The 7,332-nt window shown below is 51.3% G+C and overlaps 1 long non-coding RNA gene across 2 annotated transcripts; it reads right to left on the bottom strand.

Annotated features, from left to right (window-relative positions):
• Positions 1-652: 652 nt before the first annotated feature.
• On the bottom strand, positions 653-3,789 carry LOC120976667 (uncharacterized). Of its 2 annotated transcripts, none has more exons than XR_005772789.3 (2): positions 3,467-3,789; positions 653-2,361 (listed from the first exon to the last, which is right to left on the bottom strand). It is a non-coding gene; the product is annotated as an uncharacterized lncRNA (long non-coding RNA). The 2 variants fall into 2 exon arrangements; XR_005772788.3 differs by having other exon boundaries at positions 653-1,649.
• Between the last annotated feature and the right edge of the window lie 3,543 nt (positions 3,790-7,332).

The raw sequence follows: 7,332 nt of genomic DNA, 5'->3' as shown, positions 1-7,332 counted from the left end.
GAACCCTAGAAACAGCGCCGCTGCAGCAGGGAGTAAACGCTCGTGCATGCGATGGCTCTCGATCCGATGCCTCCTCATGCACATCGGCCTCCTCAGGCAAATCGCAGCAAGCCGGTTTTGTCTGGGCCACAAGCCCCGCTAATCCCAGCCCACCCTCAGACAGCTCTTCCTGGCCCGACGGCCCAAGCGCAGACGCGCCCACACAGCGGCCCGCCACTTCCAGCCCATCAGAGCCCAGCAGAAAATTATATGGAGAACAATTATCAATTGAGTTGGAGTCACTCCACTAACTGATTCCTCAAGTCATCAATAAACTATAAATTATGGCGATCCCTGGAATTTTTGGTGCAGTAAAAGGCTAAGTTCATGTGTTGTACAGTGAAACAAAAGATGTGGATAACCAGTAGTAACACTTCTAGGTGGAAATTTTTGCAGAAATATAACATGTCCGTCGCTCAGATTGGTTGTGCAGTCATTTGTAAGAGTGTTACTAGATCATGAAGGCGCGCGTTGCTGCGCCCGCCCATCTTAGGCACATCTTAACAAAGGAAAAAAGATGTCTTAATGAAAGAAATATAGAAACATCTGACCAATTTCAGTTATATGTACCACATGGAACCATCACAAGTTGGTTCTATCTTCAGCCAGAATATTTATATATTCACAAATTCCGTGCATCAAATTAATGACAATAGAGTGTCGATACAACAGTAAGTCATAGATTGTATAGCAAGATTCCTAAATGTGATGGAAAATCAGCAAAGCTTCCCTGGGGGCAAGTGATGGTTTGTATAGCATATAAACAATTGATGCAAATTGGTAGAACCGTTATTGACATCCCAAATAAAATGATCTTCAAAGAACTTATGTGCGTTCCATGTCTAAAGGACTCACTTCTCATCCTTTTCATTATAATAATGTTTTCGAAGGAGCTCAAAGCCTTAGGCATAGGAGAGAAAAAAAAGAGCAAATCATGTTCTATGGTCAACGAAACAAAACAATGTGTGTGCATAATCCTGCAAACTTCCGCATGAGTCTTTAGAAAATAATGATTTACCTTGTTAGACCCAGCCTGCTGAACCTTATGCAGTACATGTTCTGCTATGTTGGCATTCAATTCAAAGAGGGAAAGGACCACCAAAAGAAATTAAACGCCATACAACATACATATGAGCATGTAAGAAATTGGCAGTATAGCAGCGTTATAACTTATATATTAGAAAAAAATTCAAAGATATAGACTGATAGATAGTACCCATTCTTCAGACTTGAACGGATGAAAACATAGCATGTTGTGGTAATCAATTGCAGCTCACGACAGAAGAGCACGTAATACAGAAAAACCAATCTATTTAACTGGGATGTATTATTACCATATTAGCGGATCTTCTTCTTTTGTGAAACATGCTTCTCTTCCCCATGTTCCAGTATTTCTTCGTCATTTAAACTGCAGATCAGAGCCTCTTTGCCAACTGAATCATAGTAAATTATCCTCTTACCAACAATGGTTTGATAATTTACTTGGCCCTATTCAGCACAATAAAATCTCTACTGGGTCGTTGTTGACTTGTTGCCCATTTGTTTGATCAATATTGTACATCTATTACTTTGTTTAGGAAAGCAATTTCAACCAGTCATTTTCTTGCAACCTAATGAAATTGAGCAGAAACAAAATTTCAGTTACCTTTCTTAGAGAGTAAAATGGGAAAACCAAAGCTAATCCTTGAACACACCTAACTCGACTAAAACTGTCCAAGAGAAATTGAAAAACCACGTACTCCAGACCTCATGCAAGGATACGGATTACATCAGGTAACCTGGTAGGTGCTGTTCCTAGAATCCAGAGTTCCAGGATCCTACGGCAAAAGCCTAATGCCAATCTTATCAGGCCAGTTTAGCATCTCTTTTCAGAAGCGTATTTCCAGCAAGAAGGTTGCATGTAATCCTAATCAGTACTCAGAAAGACAACGTTTTGATCAACAAGTGGTGGCGTTACCAGGCTGTTTTGAGCATTTGCATGAGCCTGGGTGCGGTGCCTGGGTGCCCCTATTGGAGTCGATCGGGATCACACCATGTAACACATATCAACAATGAATATCCATACATAAGGCAGTGCCGGAATACTAACAACCAATCAAAACAGTTACTAACAACTCACTGAATTATACGGCTGGTAAAAGGAGGCGAAAAGGTACTGCCATACAGGATATTGCCGCCGAGGGAAAGGAACAAATCCTTTAGTCCAGTTGTGCTTTAGTCCATATAGGCCATACTCGCGCCTTCAGTCAGCTATATGTTCGTCGCCCATTGGGACAGATCAAGCCCCAACAAACTGACAGTTGGTCAATCCCCACGAGCTTCCTAGCACGAAAGGAACATGAGAAATTGGACACCCTGTGCCGTGGGTAATATGAACAAGAGGAGAAGGATGAATTGTTCTTTTCTTTTCTCTGTCGATGTGGAAGGGGAACCTAGCGTGGGCTGACGTACACAGCCAATTGGACTGCTTCTGGGCCCAATTAACTACATGACCCACAGGTTGCTTTCCGGAGCAGCAGCCCTTTTACATTGGGTGAGGCACGGGTGAAAATGAACAAGCGACCGCCAGTGGACAATTGGAAGATCTGGGACGTCTAACAAATGATCGGACGGCCAAAAGCGTTGAATCGCTGTGGTGGCTTGTAGCTAGCTCAGTTTTACTGTTTTGTAATGGAAGCACACAAGATTGATGATGAGTTAAACTAAAGCAAGATGCAGTGAATTTGTACACAAACATGCAGATATTTTTGCTCCATTTTCTTTTTGACAAAGTCTGCGTACAAAGTACTAAGTACTAATACTGACCCTCTCTTCAACTTCAACGAGAAATGAACCAGACTGTATCTACAAGCACTACTACATAGGTTCAGAGAACAAACACGTTCATGCTAACTCAGGCCATAGCTGCTGCAGTTCTAGCTTCACGAGAGACGTCTCCACAGGATCACGGAAAAACTAGCGCTAGTTCTACCGACTAAATGAAGTAATAAACTCCGGTACCACCGCTGCTTCTGCCCATCATTTTGTGTCCAATTCTACTGACTAACTGAATTCCAGCATCACGAAAGCAACTATGAACAAGCAAGCAACTCCGGTGAGTGACGCGGACGGGCCTAGGATTGCAGCCCAGTTGAGCGAGCACAGCATCAGGGACTTCATCCATCAACCAATCGATTCGATCGGCGCTAGTTACTGCTAGGCCAAATCAGACGGGAACCCCTCCCCTATCCCACCCGACGAAGCAGGAACCCGACTCTGCTGGATCGATTCCCTGCCGCCGACGAAGGGTACCGCCTGGCCGCAGGGGCGGGAGCAAACGGGAATGGGTGAAGAGCTCGTCCTGACTCGACGACATCTCTATTGGCCGACTCGACCTATGCCATACGAGGGGATAAGGTAACAGGAGAGCGGCGACGTGCGGACGTACCGGTGCCCCACGGAGGGCTGGACCACGCCGACGGGGAAGACGGCCGCCGCCGCGCGGAGTGGTGAAGGCGCGCAGCGGGAATTGCAGGTTGCCGCGAAGCACGACCTCGAAGACCTCTGGGCGCAGTGCGGTCGAGCGTAGGCTGCTTGCAGATGTGCGATCTCAAACGAACGGCATTCAGGTTGTGTGGCAGTTTTGCAAAAAAGATTTGGGTTGCCAAATACATATTTCGTTATTATATAGCACAATGTCTGGACTTCCCTATAGAGCATTAAACTATAAATTCGAACTGAAAACGGAGTATAGAATGAAAAAAAATAGCATTATCAATAAACCTGGAGCAGCAACAGCTACAAGCAGACCAACCTGGTGCAAGCGCCGTTCGTGTCCGGCGAGAGCCATGACAGCCCCTCGCGTTTCTCTTCCTTGGCCGTGCCGCGCGCGTTATTCTCTCCCAAGGCCACACGCGCGTCTTCTTTTGCTAAATTCTGCAGCTAATAGTTTTTCAATAAGATGATACATTAAAATCAACATGTTAAAGCGAACAAACAGGTTGAGATGCTTTCAGCTCGGGTGTCAACCACTAAACTGAATAAACAAAAAGAAGAAGAAGATAATTCCCTTTGCCATGAACACAAGAACAGAGTATAAGAAGTTAATCAGCAGGGTTCGATCCAATCACCGGCCCCCGCGCGCATATGCATGTCTCTATAATTTTGACGGTGCTACGGCGGGCTTACGCCAGCCTGAACCATTTTCATTATATATAAGAGAAAGATACAAGACATCAGGTACAACAGAAAGCAACCAACACACACAAGAAGGCACAAGAAAGAACAGAAGAAGAACCAGAAAAGAGCTACGACAAGCAGCCAACACCAAGAACTTAGCACCCAACACCACTAGTTGGAACGAGAAGAGCGGAAGCAAGCTTTGTTGAATCAATCGAAAGGAGATCCGTCACCGAGAAGACGTAGAGAAGAAGTTGCCGGCTGCCCTGCGATCGCTCTGCACCTTGAAGAGCTAGGAAGTCGCAACCACTGTCGAAGGGCATCCCACTGCCTAGCCACGTCGCGGCAAAGAGAGCTACGGACCGTGCCGAAGGGCAATGTTCCACCGAGACAGACCCTGCACCTCCTCTAGGCCACACCACGGCCACCATCAAAAATAGAGAGACCAAAGCACTATGCCAGGCAACAAAGCCTCAGACGCCGTCGAAGGGCACCGAACACCGAGACCTCATCGTCGCCACGAGCCCCCAAGAGATAAGGTCAACCATCAGCACCGAGGTGACCAAGGGATTGGTCGCCGCCACAGATCACTTCCACCGCCACCACCCTGCACACCAACAACCCAACAAACACTCCAATCCAGACATCAAGCTGCCAACCGCGGATCCGTGGCCCCCAAAAACAACGCCCTCAAGGGGGAGAAACGACATCGAGACGCCGTCGTCGTCCGATCCAGAGATGGATCTGAGGCTTTCGCCCGGGGCACACGATTAAGAGGGTAACAGTAGCTTCCCGATGACGCCTTCAAGAAGGGAAACGGCGCTCGAAGGCGTCGCCGTCATCGTTGCCGACAAGATCGACACAAGGCTTTCGCCTGAAGCATCCCGTCCCCGTCATCTCCGTTGAAGCTGACCGATGTGCCCTGCAGCCCGAGACCTCCCCGCCCTCTTGCCAGTCCACGACGAGCGTCCCCACTAGGACTAGCATGAGGCTCCATTGACACAGAAGCTCACCTCGAGCACCTGCACAGCCGGAGTCAGGTCGTTGTCGGCTGCCACCTGCATTCAAGCCCTTGCCTCCAACCACACCCCACCACCACCGTAGTCAAACTCTGTCGACGGCATCCACCGCCGACCCCCTGGTCGTGGCCACGAACGCCGGTTGGCCGGGTGAGTTCAGGAAAAGCATATATGGGCGCCAAGTAGCATCCCACACCGGCTAGACTGCACCCCCGCACGACCACGCAGCCCGTGCGCGCACACCGCGCCGCCCAACTCCTCTGCCCTTTCCCACCTGCAAGCCGGCGCCGCGCCTGACCGGCTCGCTGGATCCAGATCCAGGTCACCAGGTCCACCGGCCGCCACACCGCCGCAGCACAGCCGCCCGCCACCGCCTCGCAACCACCACCGTGAGGCAGCTCGCGCCAGATGAGACCGCCACCGACCACGGCCAGATGCGCCGCCGGCAGAGGGCCTCGCGTCGCCGAGCCCTGCTACCTGGATTGAGAGAGACGCCCCGCCGCCGCCGTCCCTGGGTCCAGCGCGAGCTTTGCCGGCGGAAGCCTCTGGCGGCGGCGAGATGGGAGGGGGTGGGGGGAGGGGTGGTGGCGGCGCTAGGTTTTCGCCCCCGAGTCGCCAGAGCCAGGCGACGCGGGGAGGGGGGTGATCCTCCTTCTCTTCCATGTCTCTATAATTAAAATTGAATTTTGTTTTTGTTTGGTTTTATAGCAGCAGTCAACTGATCATCTCATTGGGATGCCAGATGCCGAATGCCAATGCCGGCCTACCTATATGTACACCAAAGGATTGTATATTAGAGCATCTGCACTCGTTCGGCCCCCAGCGCACCTGGTGATTGCGTTTTGGCCCATGCGCCGGCGGTTTTTTTTGCCCTGGGGGCGATCCAGTTCTCAGCCACGCCTCCAGGTTTCGGCCCCAAGATGCACATAAATTCAAACTTGTCTTTTCCCACTGCCAAAAAAACGCCACAAGTTCGGCGATCAACGGCGATCTGCCACAAAGTTCCGCGATCACCATGCCACAGTTCGGCGATCAAACATACACGAAAGTTCGCCGTTCAAAAGGAAGGACGCGTAGACAAAGGAATGCATCAAACGACGGGCTCCTTCGGCGTGGGACTGGCCGGCGTCGGTGTGGCTTCTGTGCTCGAGCTGGTCGGTGTCGGCATGGCTTCTGTGCTGGGCGTCGGCGTGGCTTCATCACTCGGGCTGGGCGTCGGCGTTGGGGTCGACGTGGGCGTAGGCGCGGTGGTCGAAGGCATCTAGTTCAAGATGAGGCCGCGCTCCGCCAGGTACCACACCTTGACCTACTCGTCCATCGTCGACATGTCCACCCCCATCAAGAACGCCAGGTCGGTGTTCCTCTTCTTCGCGGCAACGTCGGTCCGGAATAGGTCGAGCTTCACGTCATGCTTTGTCATCACGCCGACCACCACGCGTCGGATTTCTCCTCCCTCTTGATGGTGTTGTTCTTGGTGTCGGCGATGCACTTCTCGATCGACGATTGGAGCCGCTCGGCAGCCAGTGCGGCGTCCTTCGCCATCTTGGCTCTTTTGTTACCGTCAGGGCGCCCATCCGCCGCCCTCGGGGCGGGCGCGTCCGGCTTGTACGTCTCCTTGGCCTTGGAGAGGGTGCGCCGGACATCCCGCCACTTCTCGCACGACTTGATCCATGAGAACACGTGAAGGAACTTGAACTCTTGGTCACTGTTGTCCTGGCGGTACATGTGAACATCCGAACCATCTGCGCAGCCGAAGAACAAGTGTCGACGACGTACACGGTGAAAGAAGTGAGCCGACGGCTAGACATACCTGACCCTCGATGTTGGCGCCGCTTTCCGGGCGAGCCGTCTCCTCGACCACCCATGCCATTTGTTGCAGGCCGCCTGGACGATCGCCCAATGGTTCGACATGGCCTTTTCGCCGCGTTGCATGTGGATGGTGGCGAAGTAGGGGTTGACAAGCTTGCGCTCATCGAACACCGACTTGATGCGCCTCCAGTACGTGTCGGCGTTCTGGTTCACGCCGGTGACCAGGTCGATGCTGACGGTGTTCCATGCTTCGACGAGGCACTCGTCTTTTTTGGACATCCACTTGATGCGCGGCTCGCCCGGCCTG

Source organism: Aegilops tauschii, chromosome 3 (genome assembly GCF_002575655.3).
Source record: "Aegilops tauschii subsp. strangulata cultivar AL8/78 chromosome 3, Aet v6.0, whole genome shotgun sequence".
NCBI lineage: Eukaryota > Viridiplantae > Streptophyta > Magnoliopsida > Poales > Poaceae > Aegilops > Aegilops tauschii.
Note: the sequence above shows the minus strand (reverse complement) of the source record. Positions and strands in the feature narration are given on the sequence as shown.